Source organism: Hypanus sabinus (genome assembly GCF_030144855.1).
Source record: "Hypanus sabinus isolate sHypSab1 chromosome X2 unlocalized genomic scaffold, sHypSab1.hap1 SUPER_X2_unloc_9, whole genome shotgun sequence".
Lineage (NCBI taxonomy): Eukaryota > Metazoa > Chordata > Chondrichthyes > Myliobatiformes > Dasyatidae > Hypanus > Hypanus sabinus.
Genome location: NW_026779009.1, coordinates 830,956 through 846,387, shown reverse-complemented (window position 1 = coordinate 846,387; position 15,432 = coordinate 830,956). Strand labels below are relative to the sequence as shown.

At 47.8% G+C, this 15,432-nt stretch overlaps 1 long non-coding RNA gene across 1 annotated transcript; it reads right to left on the bottom strand.

Moving 5' to 3' along the window:
• Positions 1-1,459: 1,459 nt before the first annotated feature.
• LOC132385997 (uncharacterized) lies at positions 1,460-12,216 on the bottom strand. Its single transcript, XR_009509386.1, has 3 exons — positions 12,205-12,216; positions 11,999-12,117; positions 1,460-1,591 (listed from the first exon to the last, which is right to left on the bottom strand). It is a non-coding gene; the product is annotated as an uncharacterized LOC132385997 (long non-coding RNA).
• Between the last annotated feature and the right edge of the window lie 3,216 nt (positions 12,217-15,432).

Genomic DNA, 15,432 nt, shown 5'->3' with positions numbered 1-15,432 from the left:
GCGGCCCCGGGGATCGGGGGGAGACTCGGACAGCGCGGCCCCGGGGATCGGGGGGGAGACTCGGACAGCGCGGCCCCGGGGATCGGGGGGAGACTCGGACAGCGCGGCCCCGGGGATCAGGGGGAGACTCGGACAGCGCGGCCCCGGGGATCGGGGGGAGACTCGGACAGCGCGGCCCCGGGGATCGGGGGGAGACTCGGATAGCGCGGCCCCGGGTATCGGGGGGAGACTCGGGCAGCGGAGCCCCGGGGATGGGGGGGAGACTCGGACAGCGCGGCCCCGGTGATGTGGGGGAGACTCGGACAGCGCGGCCCCGGGGATCGGGGGGAGACTCGGACAGCGGGGCCCCGGGGATCGGGAGGAGACTCGGACAGCGGGGCCCCGGGGATCGGGGGGAGACTCGGACAGCGCGGCCCCGGGGATCAGGGGGAGACTCGGACAGCGCGGCCCCGGGGATCCGGGGAGACTCGGACAGCGGGGCCCCGGGGATCGGGGGGAGACTCGGACGGCGCGGCCCCGGTGATCGGGGGGAGACTCGGACAGCGCGGTCCCGGGGATCGGGGGGAGACTCGGACGGCGCGTTCCCGGGGATCGGGGGGAGACTCGGACAGCGCGGTCCCGGGGATCCGGGGAGACTCGGACAGCGGGGCCCCGGGGATCAGGGGGAGACTCGGACGGCGCGGCCCCGGTGATCGGGGGGAGACTCGGACAGCGCGGTCCCGGGGATCGGGGGGAGACTCGGACGGCGCGGTCCCGGGGATCGGGGGGAGACTCGGACAGCGGGGCCCCGGGGATCGGGGGGAGACTCGGACAGCGGGGCCCCGGGGATCGGGGGGAGACTCGGACAGCGCGGCCCCGGGGATCCGGGGAGACTCGGACAGCGGGGCCCCGGGGATCGGGGGGAGACTCGGACGGCGCGGCCCCGGGGATCGGGGGGAGACTCGGACAGCGCGGTCCCGGGGATCGGGGGGAGACTCGGACGGCGCGGTCCCGGGGATCGGGGGGAGACTCGGACAGCGGGGCCCCGGGGATCGGGGGGAGACTCCGACAGCGCGGCCCCGGGGATCGGGGGGAGACTCGGGCAGCGCGGCCCCGGGGATCGGGGGGAGACTCGGACAGCGCGGCCCCGGGGATCGGGGGGAGACTCGGATAGCGCGGCCCCGGGGATCGGGGGGAGACTCGGGCAGCGGAGCCCCGGGGATGGGGGGGAGACTCGGACAGCGCGGCCCCGGGGATCGGGGGGAGACTCGGCCAGCGCGGCCCCGGGGATCGGGGGGAGACTCGGACAGCGGGGCCCCGGGGATCGGGGGGAGACTCGGACAGCGGGGCCCCGGGGATCGGGGGGGGGGGGGAGTCTCGGACAGTGCGGCCCCGGGGATCGGGGGGAGACTCGGACAGCGCGGCCCCGTGGACCGGGGGTGGTGGAGATCTCAGGCGCGGTCGGGTGGCCGACATGAACCTTTGATTTGACAAAAGCAGATGTCTCCACAAGGGTTTTCCGCTGGACAGGGGAAACATCCTCCCTCACTCCTGCCTGTTGACCCCTGAAAGAATTTTGTGTTTCCATGAGATCTCCTCTCATTCTCCGAAACTGGGAACAGAGAACATAGAGCAGTAGAGCACAGGAACAGGCCCGTCATACAATGTTCACTTTCATCTGTGAGTGTGAAGGGGGCAGTGTGATGGTTTGAAACAGTAAAGGAGGTGATGATGGGAACCAGTGGGGGAGAGATGAATGGCAGATTGAACCAGGAGGGGGAGGGGTGGAAAGCCTGTGGGTGAACTGTGTGTGTAGACGTAATGAGAAGCTAGAGGAGGCAAAGATGGCAGATGAGGATGACTTTGTCCCCTTTCCCACAACCCCATCCCCCACAGCCCCTCATTAGGACAGGGGATGAATTTGCAGGAACCCTTAAGCAACACAGGTATTGATGAATTGTTTCAGTCTGAACCTTAGACTGTTTACTCGTTTCCATAGAAACTTCCCGGCCTGCTGTTCACCCAACAATTTGTGTGTGTTACTCTGCTTTAAATTTACTCAATTATTTGGCCTCCACAGCTGCCTGTGGCAGATTCACTATCCTGTGGATAAAGGAATCACTGATCATCTCTGTCCTAAATGGACATCCCTATAGTCGGAGGCTGTGCTCACCGTTCTCGACCCACCCACATCCTCCCAACATCAACTCTCTCCAGACAGGTGTCAGAGAGATCTGGCGAGACCCTTCATCAGGACCTGTGCAGCTTGGATTACCAGCTTCTGTAGATTTTCTTGTGTTTGATTTTTAAAGCAGAAGTTATTTTATCATGAGCTGATCCATTGTCCCATTCTCCCATTTACTCCCACTCTCCCCCCCCCTCTCACCATGACCTTTGATGCCCTGTCTACTCACATACCTATCAATCTCTGTCTTAAATACACACAATGACTTGGCTTCCACTGCCGCAAGAAATACACAGATTCACCACCCTCTGGCTAAAAAAATTTCTTTGCATCTCCGTTCTGAATGGGCGCCCTTCAATCCTTAAGTCATGCTCTCGTACTAGACTCCCCCACCATGGGAAACAACTTTGCCACATCCACTCTGTCCATGCCTTTTAACATTCGAAATGCTTCTGTGAGGTTCCCCCTCATTCTAAACTCCACAGAGTACAGTCCAAGAGCGGTCAAACATTCCTCACATGTTAACACTCTTATTCCAGGAATCATTCTCGTGAATCTTCTCTGAACCCTCTCCAATGTCAGAACATCCTTTCGTAAATAAGGAGCCCAAAACTGCACACAGTATTCCAAGTGAGGTCTTACCAGTTCCTTATAGAGCCTCAAAATCACATCCCTGCTCTTATTTTCTATTCCTCTAGAAATGAATGCCAATATTGCATTCACCTTCTTCACCACCGACTCAACCTGGAGGTTAACCTTAAGGGTATCCTGCACAAGCACTTCCAAGTACAATTGCATCTCAGAATTTTGAATTCTCTCTCCATTTAAATAATAGTCAGCCCGTTTATTTCTTCTACCAACGTGCATGACCATACACTTTTAAACATTGTATTTCATTTGCCACTTCTTTGACCATTCTCCCAATCTATCCAAGTCTCTCTGCAGACTCTCTGTTTCCTCAGCACTACCGTCCCCTCTACCTATCTTTGTATCATCAGCAAACTTAGCCACAAAGCCATCTATTTCATAATCCAAATCGTTGATATACAATGTGAAAAGAAGTGGCCCCAACATGGACCCCTGTGGAACACCACTGGTAACTGGCAGACAACCAGAATGGGATCCTTTATTCCCACTCTCTGTTTCCTGCCAATCAGCCAACGCTCTATCCACTTATGTAAATTTCCCATAATTCCATGGGCTCTTACCTTGTTTAGCAGCCTCATGTGTGGCTCCTTGTCAAAAGCCTTCTGAAAATCCAAATACACAACATCCACTGCATCTCCCTTGTCTAGCCTACTTGTAATCTCCTCAAATAATTTCAATGGGTTTGTCAGGCAGGATTTTCCTTTAAGGAAACCATGCTGAGTTTGGCCTGTCTTGTCATATGCGTCCAGGTACTCCGTAACCTCATCCTTGACAATTGACTCCAGAAACCTCACAACCATTTCTCAATCTAACAGGTCTATAATTTACTTTTTGCTTCCTTGCCCCTTTCTTAAATACCAGAGTGGCATTTACAATCTTCCACTCCTCCGGAACTATGCCAGAATCTATTGACTTTTGAAAGATCATTGCTAATGCCTCCGCGATCTCCACAGCTACTTCCTTCAAAACACAAGGGTGCATTCCATCTGGTCCTGGAGATTTATCTACCCTGAGACTATTCAGCTTCCTGAGTACTTTCTCTGTCGTAATTGTGACTGCGCACACTTCTCTTCCCTGACACCCTTGAGTGTCCGGTATACTGCTGATATCTTCCTCAGTGAGGACTGATGCAAATACTCGTTCAGTTCCTCAGCCATCTCCTTATCTCCCATTACAATTTCTCCAGCATCATTTTCTATCTGTCTAATATCCACTCTCACCCATTTTTTATTCTTTATATACTTGACAAAGCTTTTAGTATCTTCTTTGATATAATTTGCAAGCTTCCTTTCATAGTTCATCTTTTCCCTCTTAATGGCCTTCTTAGTTTGCTTTTGTAAGCTTTTAAAAACTTCCCAATCCTCTGTCTTCCCACTAATTTTTGCTTCTTTGAATGCCCTCTCCTTTGCTTTTACTTTGGCTTTGACTTCTCTTGTCAGCCACTTTGGCTTTGACTTCTCTTTTTCCATTTGAAAAATTCTTCTTTTTTGGAATATATCTGTCTTGCACATTCCTCACTCCTCACATAAACTCCAGCCACTGCTGCTAGGCCGTCCTTCCCCCTAATGTCCCTTTCAAGTCAAATTTGGCCAGTTCCTCTCTCGTGCCACTGTAATTTCCTTTACTCTACTGCAATACCGACACATCGGATTTCGGCTTCTCTTTCTCAAATTTCACAGTGAAGTCAATCATGTTACGATCACTGCCTCCTAACGGTTCCTTCACCTCAATCTCTCTAATCTCCTCTGAGACATTACACAATATCCAATCCAGTACCTCTGATCCTCTAGTGTGCTCAACAACAAGTTGTTCTGAAAAAGCATCTCGTAGACATTCTACAAATTCTCTGTCTTGAGATCCAGTGTCGACCTGATTTTCCCAATCCACTCGCATGTTAAAATCCCCCACAATTATCATAACACTGCCCCTCTGGCAAGCCTTTTCTATTTTCTGTTGTAATTTGTAATCCACATCACTGCAGCTGTTAGGAGGCCTGTAGATAACTGCCATCAGGGCCCTTTTACCCCTGCGATTTCTTAGCTCAACCCATAAAGATTCTGCACCTTCCGATCCTATGTCACCTCTTTCTAATGATTTAATATCATTTCATACCAATAAAGCCACGCCACCCCCTCTGCCTACCTGCCTATCCTTCCGATACACCGTGTATCCTTGGACGTTCAGCTCTCACAGACATGCATCCTTTAGCCACGTCTCAGTGATGGCCACAAAATTATACCTGCCAATCTGTAGCTGTACGACAAGATCATCCACCTTATGCCTTATGCTGTGTGTATTTAAGTATAACACCTTAAGTCCAGTATTTGGTAATTTTTGCTTTGATTGCACTGCAACTCATCCCAGTGGCTGCAAATTTGCCCCATCACCTGCCTGTCCTTCCTGACATCTTTACTGCTCACTATCTTAGATTTATAGATTCCCTCTCCTCCACTCTATCATTCCGGTTTACCACCCCCCTGCCAAATTAGTTTAAACCCTCCCTAACAGCTCTATTAAACATTCCCGCGATGATATTGATCCCCTTCGGGTTCAGGTGTAACCCGTCCTTTTTGAATAAGTAGTACTTCCCCCAGAAGAGATCCCAATGAGATGACTACCCTGGAGGTCCTGCTTCTCAGCCTCATTCCTAATTCCCGGAAATCTCTCTTCAGGACCTTTTCCTCTCTATGTCATTGGTACCAACATGTACCAAGACAGCTGGCTGCTCGCCCTCTCCCTTCAGGATATTCTGTACCCTGGCACCTGGGAGGCAGCCCACCATGCGGGTATCTCTATCAGGCGCACAGAATCCCCTGACTATGGAATCCCCTATATGACTACCGCATTCCTCTTCTCCCTCCTTCCCTCCTGCACAACAGCGCCAGGCTCAGTGCCAGAGACCCGGTCACCGTGGCCGTCCCCTGTCAGGTCATCCCCCTCAACAGCATCCGAAACGATATACTTGTTGCTGAGGGGGTCAGCCACAGGGGTGCTCTCCACTATCTGGGCATTTCCCTTCCCTCTCCTGACAGTCACTCAGTTTTCTGACCCCTGTAGCCTAGGGATGACTACCTCCCTGTAGCTCCTGTCTATCACCTCTTCATTTTCTATAATAAGCAGTAGGTCATCAAGCTGCAGCTCCAGATCCCTAACACGGTCTCCGAGGAGCTGAATCTCTGTGTACCTGGTGCAGATGTGTCTATCAGGGAGGCTGGAGGTCTCCCAGGATTCCCACATCTGACACCCTGAACAAAGCACTAACCCTGCAGACATGCTACCTAATTCTACAGGAATGAAACAAAGAAAGATAGGTCTACTCACCCACTTACTTCGCTAAGCAGATGAACTTTTTAAACGGTTAGCTAATGTGCCCTGCTGTGCCCCCGTCCGTCCGGGCTGATTTGCCAAGGGGAGAAAAAGAGTCGGTGCCTCGCTCTCGCCTCTTCCCGTTACCGCCTAAGCCCGTTGAGCCAAAGCCCTACACTCTGCTGCCACCCACTCCGCTGCCCGCTGTATAGGGTGGCCATCTTTTTAAACTCTCCGCGCTGTCCTGCGCAGTCTCGCCGTTCTTGTATGCAAAGTTTTTTTTTTACACTGTCTTCCTTCAGAATTTAGCTCCCACGCCGCCCTTCTTGTCCCAATCTAAAAAAACACCTTCAGTCCTGTATTCATCAGCCTATTCCACACTGTCCACATGAAATTCAGCAAGGCCTTTGATGTCGATGATAGACCACACTTGGAGCATTGTCTGCATTTCCGGTTCCCGAATATGGGGAGGATGTCATTACACTGGACGGGAGGCTTCAGGAGGATGTTACCAGGACTGGGGGCTTGGGTTAAAAGCAGAGAGTGAGTAAGCTTGGGCTATTCAGCTGTAGTGTAGGATGTTCAGGTATGACCCCTTATCAAGGTAAATAATTCTAAGGAGCTTAAATAACGTTTCCATTTCCAAGAAATAGGAGTACAGAACCAGAGGCCTCGGATTGAAAGTGAGACGGGAAATTTTTCTGAGTGGTCTATCGGGTAACATTCTCACAGAGAGGGAGGTCGGTAAACGGAATTTGCCCTCCAACGCTGTAGAAACAGGTAAAAATAAAAATATTTTAAAATAAATTTGGGCAGGTACACAGATGGGAAATGGTTAGAGGGATTAGAGGGATGGGAGGGGGCAAACACACACAAATGGGCCATGCTCAAGAAGACATCTTAGTCTTGCAGATTGATGAATTGGGCCGTGGGTTCAACATCCATCAAACCCTCCCAGATCATCCTCCTGAGGAATCTCACCCCGGAGTCTATCTGTGAAGTGTTGATGTGACGTCACGTCAGAGGGCAGCTCAGTGCCACAGAACAGACAGACTGGGTAAGGACGGCAGGTTTCAATCCTAAATGGGAATTTGTGCCTATTTCTGTGGCCGTGTGTCACACTCTGATAGTATATGTGTGTGTGTGTGTGTGTGTTGATTGTGGTAAATATCCGTGTGGTGTGTATACACATTGAAGGAGAGTGTGCACATTGAAGAATTTGTATGTTTCAGTGTGTCATCACATGTCTGGTGTGTGTTGACAATGTGTCACACGTGATTGAGTTGTTTAAATGAATAAATGACTGTCTCTGAAGAGATTGGTTTCCAGGTTACTGAGGGAAATAACAACGTACATTGCTGAGGCTCTGACTACAATCTGCCAGTCCTTCCTGTGTATGTGTGTGAGGGAGCTTTGCCAGGCCGGTTATGCTGTGTGTGCTTCTCCCGAGATGAAATCTTGACCCATGTCAATGCTTGTTGGTGTGTCTGAGCTCATTCTCACAATGCTTCAATGTAGTGGTCTGATCACCATAAGACATAGGAGCAGAATTAGGCCATTTGCCCATCGAGTCTGCTCCGCCATTCAATCATGGCTGATCCTTTTTTCCCTCCTCAGCCCCACTACCTGACCTTCTCCCCGTAACCTTTGATACTGTGTCCAATCTAGAACCTATCATGCTCTGCCTTAATACACACAAAACAAGTTCCACAAATTCACCAGCTGTTGGCACAAATTTCTCCACATGTTTTAAATAGACACCCCTCTGTGCCCTCTTGTCCTAAACTCCACCACCATGGGAAACATCCTTTCCACATCTACTCTGTCTAGGACTTTCAACATTCGAAAGGTTTCAATGAGATCCCCCTTCATCTTTCTAAATTCCAGCGAGTACAGACACAGAGCTATCAAACTTTCCTCGTATGATAACCCTTTCATTCCTGGAGTCATCCTTATGAAATGAACCTTCTGCAATGCCAGCACATCTTTTCTTAGATGAGGAGCCCAAAACTGTTGACAATACTCAAGGTGAGGCCTCACCAGTGCCTTATAAATCCTCAGCATCACACCCCTGCTCATGAATTGAATGCTATCTAAACCCCTTGGACTGAATGCTAACATTGGATTTGCCTTCCTCACCACTGACTCTACCTGCAAGTTAACATTTAGGGAGTTCTGCAGAATGACTGCTAAGTCCAATTTCGTCTCAGATTTTTTGATTTTTTGAAAACAATCTGCACATTATTTCTACGACCAAAGTGCAGGACCATGTATTTTCCAACATTGTATATCATTTGCCACATTCTTTCCCATTCTCCTCATCCAAGACCTTGTCCAGCCTAACTGTTTCCTCAACACTCCGCCAATCTTCGTATCATCTGCAAAACCTGGAAACAAAGCCATGTATTTTAATACAAGAGGGTATGAATTCATGATTGAAGGACGTCCTTTTAGAACTGAAATGCGGAGAAATTACTTTAGTCAGTGTGTGGAAAATCTGTGGAATTTGTTGCGACATGCGGCTATGGAGGCCAAGGCATATTTAAGGCAGAGATATATCGGTTCTCATTTAGCCAGGGCTATGTACCTTATGTACCTTTCATGGGGTGAAAGCAGGGGAGTGTGGATGTCTGGAGGAATTGGGTCTGCCCATGACTGAATGTTGGAGCAGACTCAATGGGCCGAATGGCCTATTTCTGCTCCTACATCTTATTGTCTACTCTATCGGCTAAATCTTGATATACAGCATAAAATAAAGGTGTCCTAACACTGACCCCTGTGGAACACGACTCACTGGCAGCCAACCAGAAAAGGATCCCTTTACTCTCATTCGCTGTTTCCTACCAATCAGCCAATGTTCTAACCATGCCTGTAACTTTTCTGTAATACCATGGCCTCTTAACCTGGTTACCACCTTCATGTGTGGCACTTTGTCAAAGGCCTTCCAAGATTCCAAATATACAACATCCACTGCATCCCCTTTATCTATCCTGCTTGTAATCTCCTCAAAGAATCCCAACGGGTTTGTCAGGCAGGATATTCCCTAACGAAGCCATGCTGACTTGTCCTATCTTGTCCAGTGTCACAAAGAATTCCATAGCCTCACACTTAACAATTGACTCCAATTTCTTCCCAACCACAGAGGTGAGGCAAACTGGTCAATAATTTCCTTTCTGCTGCCTTCCTCCTTACTTAAAGAGTCAAGTGACATTTGCCATTTTCCAGTCCTCTGGCACCATGCCAGGGTCCAATGATTTTGAAAGATTATTTGGAATGCCTCCATGAGTTCTACTGCTACCTCTTTCAGAACACTAGGGTGCAGTTCATCTGGTCTGGGTGACTTATGTACCTTTAGGTCTTTCAGCTTTTTGAGCAGCTTCTCCCTTGTAACAGTAACTTCACTCACTTCTCTTCCCTCGCACTCTTCAACACCGGGCACAGTGCTGGTGTCTTCCACGGCGAATACTGGTGCAAAATATTTGGTTTATCTGCCATCTCTTTATCCTCTGTTATTATATATCCGGCCTCATTTTCTAGCTGTCCTATATCCACTCTCATCTCTGTTTTATTTTTTTATAATACTTGAAAAACAATTTGATATTGTTTGCTAACTTATTTTACAAAGAAATGTGTATAAAAAGGGCCTGAAGGATGATTGGAGATCATTGCACATTTAGATGGAGAAATAACGTAAAGATTTTTAATCCTCATGTATATGAAGGATGTAAGTAATAAAGTCAATTCAATTCAAATCAATTTCTTCTTTATTTTTTCCCACCCAATCATCCTTTTAGTTCCTCTCTGTAGATATTTAAAAGCTTCCCAATCCTCTCTCTGCCTACTAATTTTTGTTTAGTTGTATGCCCTCTCTAATGCCTTTACATTAACTTGTCAGCCATGGTTGTACTATTTTGCATTTTGAGTATTTATTTATTTTTGGAATACATCTATCCTCATTTTCCCAGAAACTGACACCATTTCTGCTCTGCTCTCATCCCTGCCAGCATCTCCTTCCAATTTGCTTTGGCCAACTCCTCTCTCAAACCACTGTAATTTCTTTCACTTCTCTGAAATACTACAATGTCAGACTTTACTGTCTCCTTATCAGATTTCAAGTTGAACTCAGTCATGTTGTGAGCACTGCCTCCTGAGGTTTCTTTTCACTACTCACCTCTGGTTCAATACATAACACCCAATCCAGTAGAGCTGTTCCCCGAGTAGGCTCAACGACAAACTGCTCCAGAAAGCCATCACATTGCATTCAACAAACTCACTCTCTTGAGATCCTTTACCAACCTGATTTCCCAATTGACCTGCATGTTGAAATCTCCCATGATTCTCATAACATTGTCCTTTTCATCAGCCTTTTCTATTTCCAGTTGTAATCTGTGGGCCTCATGCCACTGACTGTTGGGAGGCCTGTATATGACTGGTGTCAGTGTCATTTTTACTTTTGTCGTTCCTTACCTCGACCCACAAGATTCAACATCTCCCAATCCTATGTCACATCTCGCTGCTGATTTACCAGCAGAGCCACACCACCCCATCAGCCTTCCTTCCTTCCTCCGATACATTGTGTAATCTTGAACATTCAGCTCCCAACTACAACCATCCTTCAGCCACGATTCCGTGATGGCCACAACATCATACCTGTCAATCTGAAATAGTGCAACAAGATCATCCACCTTATTTCTCATACTTCAAACATTGAGATATAACACTTTGTGTACGGTATCTGCTACCCTTTTTAATTCTGCATCACTGATACACTGATACTCGCCCTACTGGCTGCAATTTTTTCCTCTCATCTGTCCGCCCTGACAGTCTGACTGCGTGCTATCTTTGCATTTTTACCATCAGTCCTATCTCTTCACTCCAGTTCTAAACCCCACCAAATTAGTTTAAACCCTCCCCAACAGCTCTATGAAACCTCTCTCACCGAGAATATTGTTCTCCCTCGGATCCAGGTGCGACCCATCCCTTTTGAGCAGGTCATTCCTCCACCAGAACAGATCCCGATGATGCAAGAACCTGAAGCCCTGTCCCCAGCACCATCTTCTCAGCCATGTTTATCTGTCAAATTATCCTGTTTCTACTCCCACCAGCACGTGGCACAGGCAGCAATCCAGAAATTACAGCCCTGGAGGTACTGCTTCTGAGTTTTCTACCAAGCTAGCCAGATTCTTTTCAGGACCCTTTTGTTTTTACTTCCTATGTAATTGGTCCCAAAATGCAACAAGATAGCTGACTCTTCACCCTCCCTCTCCAAAATCCTGCAGACACGATCGGAGACATCCCTGACCTTGGCACCTAGGGGGCAAGATACCAATCGGGGGCCCCATACAGATTCATAGATACTCCTGTCTGTCTCCTGACGATTGAGTCCCCTGTCACTACTGCTCCCCTATTCTCTCCCTTAACAACAGTGAGAGTTGTGGATCCAGCAGTGTGAAGACCTGTGTCAGTCAGAGTCTGCACTCACTGTGCACGAAGGACTTGCGTATTTTCCTGACAATCCCAGTAACCACACTGATACCCGCTTTTATTCCCTACAATATCATCAAGTCAGTATTAAATTCCCAGCTCCTGTGGTCAGATTCAAATTCATGTCTTGGTGTGTTAGTTCAGTGTGTCTGGGATCAGGACACAATGGTTCATCTGCCAGTCCCGTGTATTGGTTGTATTGTGACCCTGCGCTGGTGTGTCCAGGGGTCTGACATCTCCAGCTCACCATGTGACAGTGATGCCTCCCAGTCAGTGGGGTTGATGTGGAATAAACTTCAGTTCCCCTTCAGCCCATTATTACAGACAATCTTTGCTTCAGCTTATAAATTAATTGTGTTTCATGAACAAGGAAAAATGAATCTTTGTAAGTTTTACCTCGGTTAATGGCATCAAGTGTTTCACTCAGCACTGTGTTCAACAAATAGAAGCGATCGAATTTTTCAACCGGTAGGGCCTCATCTGTCACTGACAATTCCTGGACATTGTCACTGATTCTGTAAATATTAAAATGCTGGTGATAAAGTGGGATTTTGAACTATTTTACAAATCCATTCAGGGTTTCAGTACAGAGCCTGTCCTACCTCCTGTTCCGACGAGCTTCCTTCTGAAATAGATAAAAACACAAATCTGATTAGACTTGGACTTACTGTCCACATCCTGAATTTCATCCAAATCATTACAAGGTGTTGAAAATTCCCACTCCCACAGTCACAAATACACACCAGCAATACAGAACCACGGGGAAAATTACAGGGAAAGTTGCTGAAAATTAGACCATTACTGAGAGGATGAAACTTACAGGAAAGACAGGACAGGCTGTGCATTACCATCTGGATAAGACGTCAGAATGATAAAATGGAACAATTTAAGATTAGTGATGGATTTGATTGTGTGCAGTTGGTAAAAAGTATCTCATTCATGGCTAACACGAGAGGACAGTTTTAAAATGCTTGCAAGTAGTACAGACGAGATGTCAGGGGTAAGTTTTTTGGAATGGGCGGAATGAGCGGAGAATGGGACACAATCCGATGTAAAACCAATCCGAAAAAGTAGAGCAGTAAAAGTTTATCTAATCTGATGGAAACCGGATATGGAGGATAAGTCTGATGTGTGGGTCATATTCTTTGTTCTCTGATTGACAGAGAGACCCTCACACCCACCGCACCAGGCATAGTCACAGCCTGTGACTGGAACTGGGTGTTAATGGGAGTTTTGGAGGATATTTAATGCGGTAATTAAGGACACTATCAGCAGCTCTGTGTTATGATCAGAGTAAATCATTTCAGCAAAGATTGCATTCTGTCCTGGGATGTACAGAAGTTCTGGAAGACCAGTTTTGGCCAACAGCAACCCTGAATAGTTGCACCAATTGTCTGGTGAGAAACAGTTTACTGCCATTTGTAAATGCTGTGTGCAGGAGCAACACGTCTGTTTTCTGTCTGCATTGTATTCTGTGTTATGTGTTTATTACGATAACCAGTCACGTGAGTGGGGACGTGGTAAAAGTGAAGGGAATAAGTTACGTATTCGAACTTTGTTCTGGGCTGTTTTGATCCTGGGACTGGCAGATGCCATATCTTTTGTTGACCAATTAATTGCAGTTTAATTTACAATTTAATTATGTTGAAATTATGCTGAAATTAATTATGCTTAATATTGTATATTGCTAATAAAGGATCGAATATCAATCTCCGATATTTAGAATGTCATTAGCGGACTGACTGGAGGTTCCTCATGAAAGGAGAACACTCTGTGTAAGGTCACCCGCAGTGGCAATTGATTTGGTAGAATTGGCCGCTGTGCTGTGTTTATTTCAAATGTACCACTGTTCATTTAGTTCAATTTGACAGAATTAAATTGAAATATCATCCCTCACCTTGAGAAACATCACACTGTCTTTTTGATCCATCTGTTCCTTTAACTTAGTGATTTCCTCCTGAATAATCCTTATATTCTCTTGAAGAGCCAGAAGATTTTTCTCCATTGGTTTGAGAATCCTCTTCTCTTCTTCCCTGAGATCCCTGAGTAAGCTCTGCTCTTTCTCAGTGATAATCTGTCGCAGTTCAGCAAACTGGGATGTGATGTGGGTCTGATTGCTGTGTGACTGTTTCTGTCGAATGAAAGGCGAAGATTAGTTTACTACATTGCTGTGTTGTATTTCCTTATGACATAAAATTGACCATTCGGTCCATTGGGGTCCATACTACTTCTGAGACATTCCCGTCAAATCCTTTCCCTGACATTTTCCTGAAATTATTCTCCCTCAGTGACCCATTAACTCCCAGCAGATTCACATACACCCTCCCCACCTTCACAGGGTTAATTGTAATTAACCATTCATCCAGCATGTCCTTGGAATGTGTCTGAAACGGTCATGGTTACAGGGGGAGCATGCAAACTCCACACAGACAGCAGCAGAGGTCAGGATCGAACCCAGGTCACTGGACCTGCGATACCCGGCTATTCTGCATTAAATGGAGCAAAACTCGACAGTAATATCAGAAATTCCGCTCAGGAAGCCTCACCCGAACTCCGGAAATCTTCTCTTTCTGTTGCTGCTCCTTTTCCTGGAAGTCTGATTTCTTTTTTGTGAGAGAGTCTAAGGAAGATTTTAGCTGATCCTGGAAGTCAGAGTGTGAAGGAAATAGAAACAAAGATGCATCAAAAGAAACAGGTGATCAAACCCGATTATCGCACAAAATGCCGGAGGAACTCAGTGAGTCATGCAGCATCTATTCAGGGGAAATAAACAGTCGGTGTTTCGGGATGAGAACCTTCATTAGGACTGGGAAGGAATGGGACAGAAGCCAGAATGAAAAGATTGGGGACGAGAACCAGCTGACAGGTGACGGGTGAGACAACGTGAGGGGGAACGTGGGGGAGGGTGATGAAGTGAGAAGCTGGGAGGGGACAGGTGGAAGAGGTAAAGGACTGGAGAAGAAGGAATCTAATCCGAGAGGACAATCGACCATGGAAGAAACGGGAGGGACTGGGCTGTTTGCGGCCCTGAATGGTGACGAGGGAGGAGGTTAGAGGTCGGGTGTAGCACTTGTCCCGCTTGCAGGTGTCGGTGCCAGGAGGGAGATCAGTGGGGAGGAGCGAGTGGATCAGGGCGATACAGTACGGGGAGCGATCCGTATAAAGAGCGGAGAGTTGCGGGGTGCGGAGTTGGGCTGTGGGACGGAGAGATGCTAGAATCCCGTTGGAGATGGCGGAAGTTGCAGAGAATGATGTTCTGGTTATGGAGCATCGTGTGATGGTATGTAGGAGAAAGGAAATATGTTAAGTATTAAACTGACGTTAGTTTCTACCTTGTAGATTTTAACAGCTTCTTTAATCGGCTTGAAGCGGTGCTCTCGGTGTTCCTGCGCGTCTCTACAGATCAGACAGATCAGTGTCTTGTCCGTTTCGCAAAACAGCTTCAGTTCTTCCTCATGTTCCTCGCAGTGACGTTCACTTTCCTTCCCTTTCCGATTCAGGTTTAGATTTCGAGCTTTTTCAGCCAGATTTGCTAAGGCCCGATTCACCCTGAGGGTACGGTCAGCAAACTCCTCTCTACATTCCGGGCAGGAGGTTCTCTCCTCCCTTTCCCAACACCGTGTGATACAAGAGCGACAGAAGTTGTGTCCGCACTCCAGTATAACCGGATCGGTGAAGAAATCCAGGCAGATGGGACAAATCGCCTCCTCTGTTAAACTCTCGGTCTCTCCTTTCGAAGCCATGTTAACTCCGGCACTTCCTGATTCAGAATACATTCACTTCCGGGAGCTGCAGATCCCCTGCAGTACCGCGATTGTCCACTACGCGCG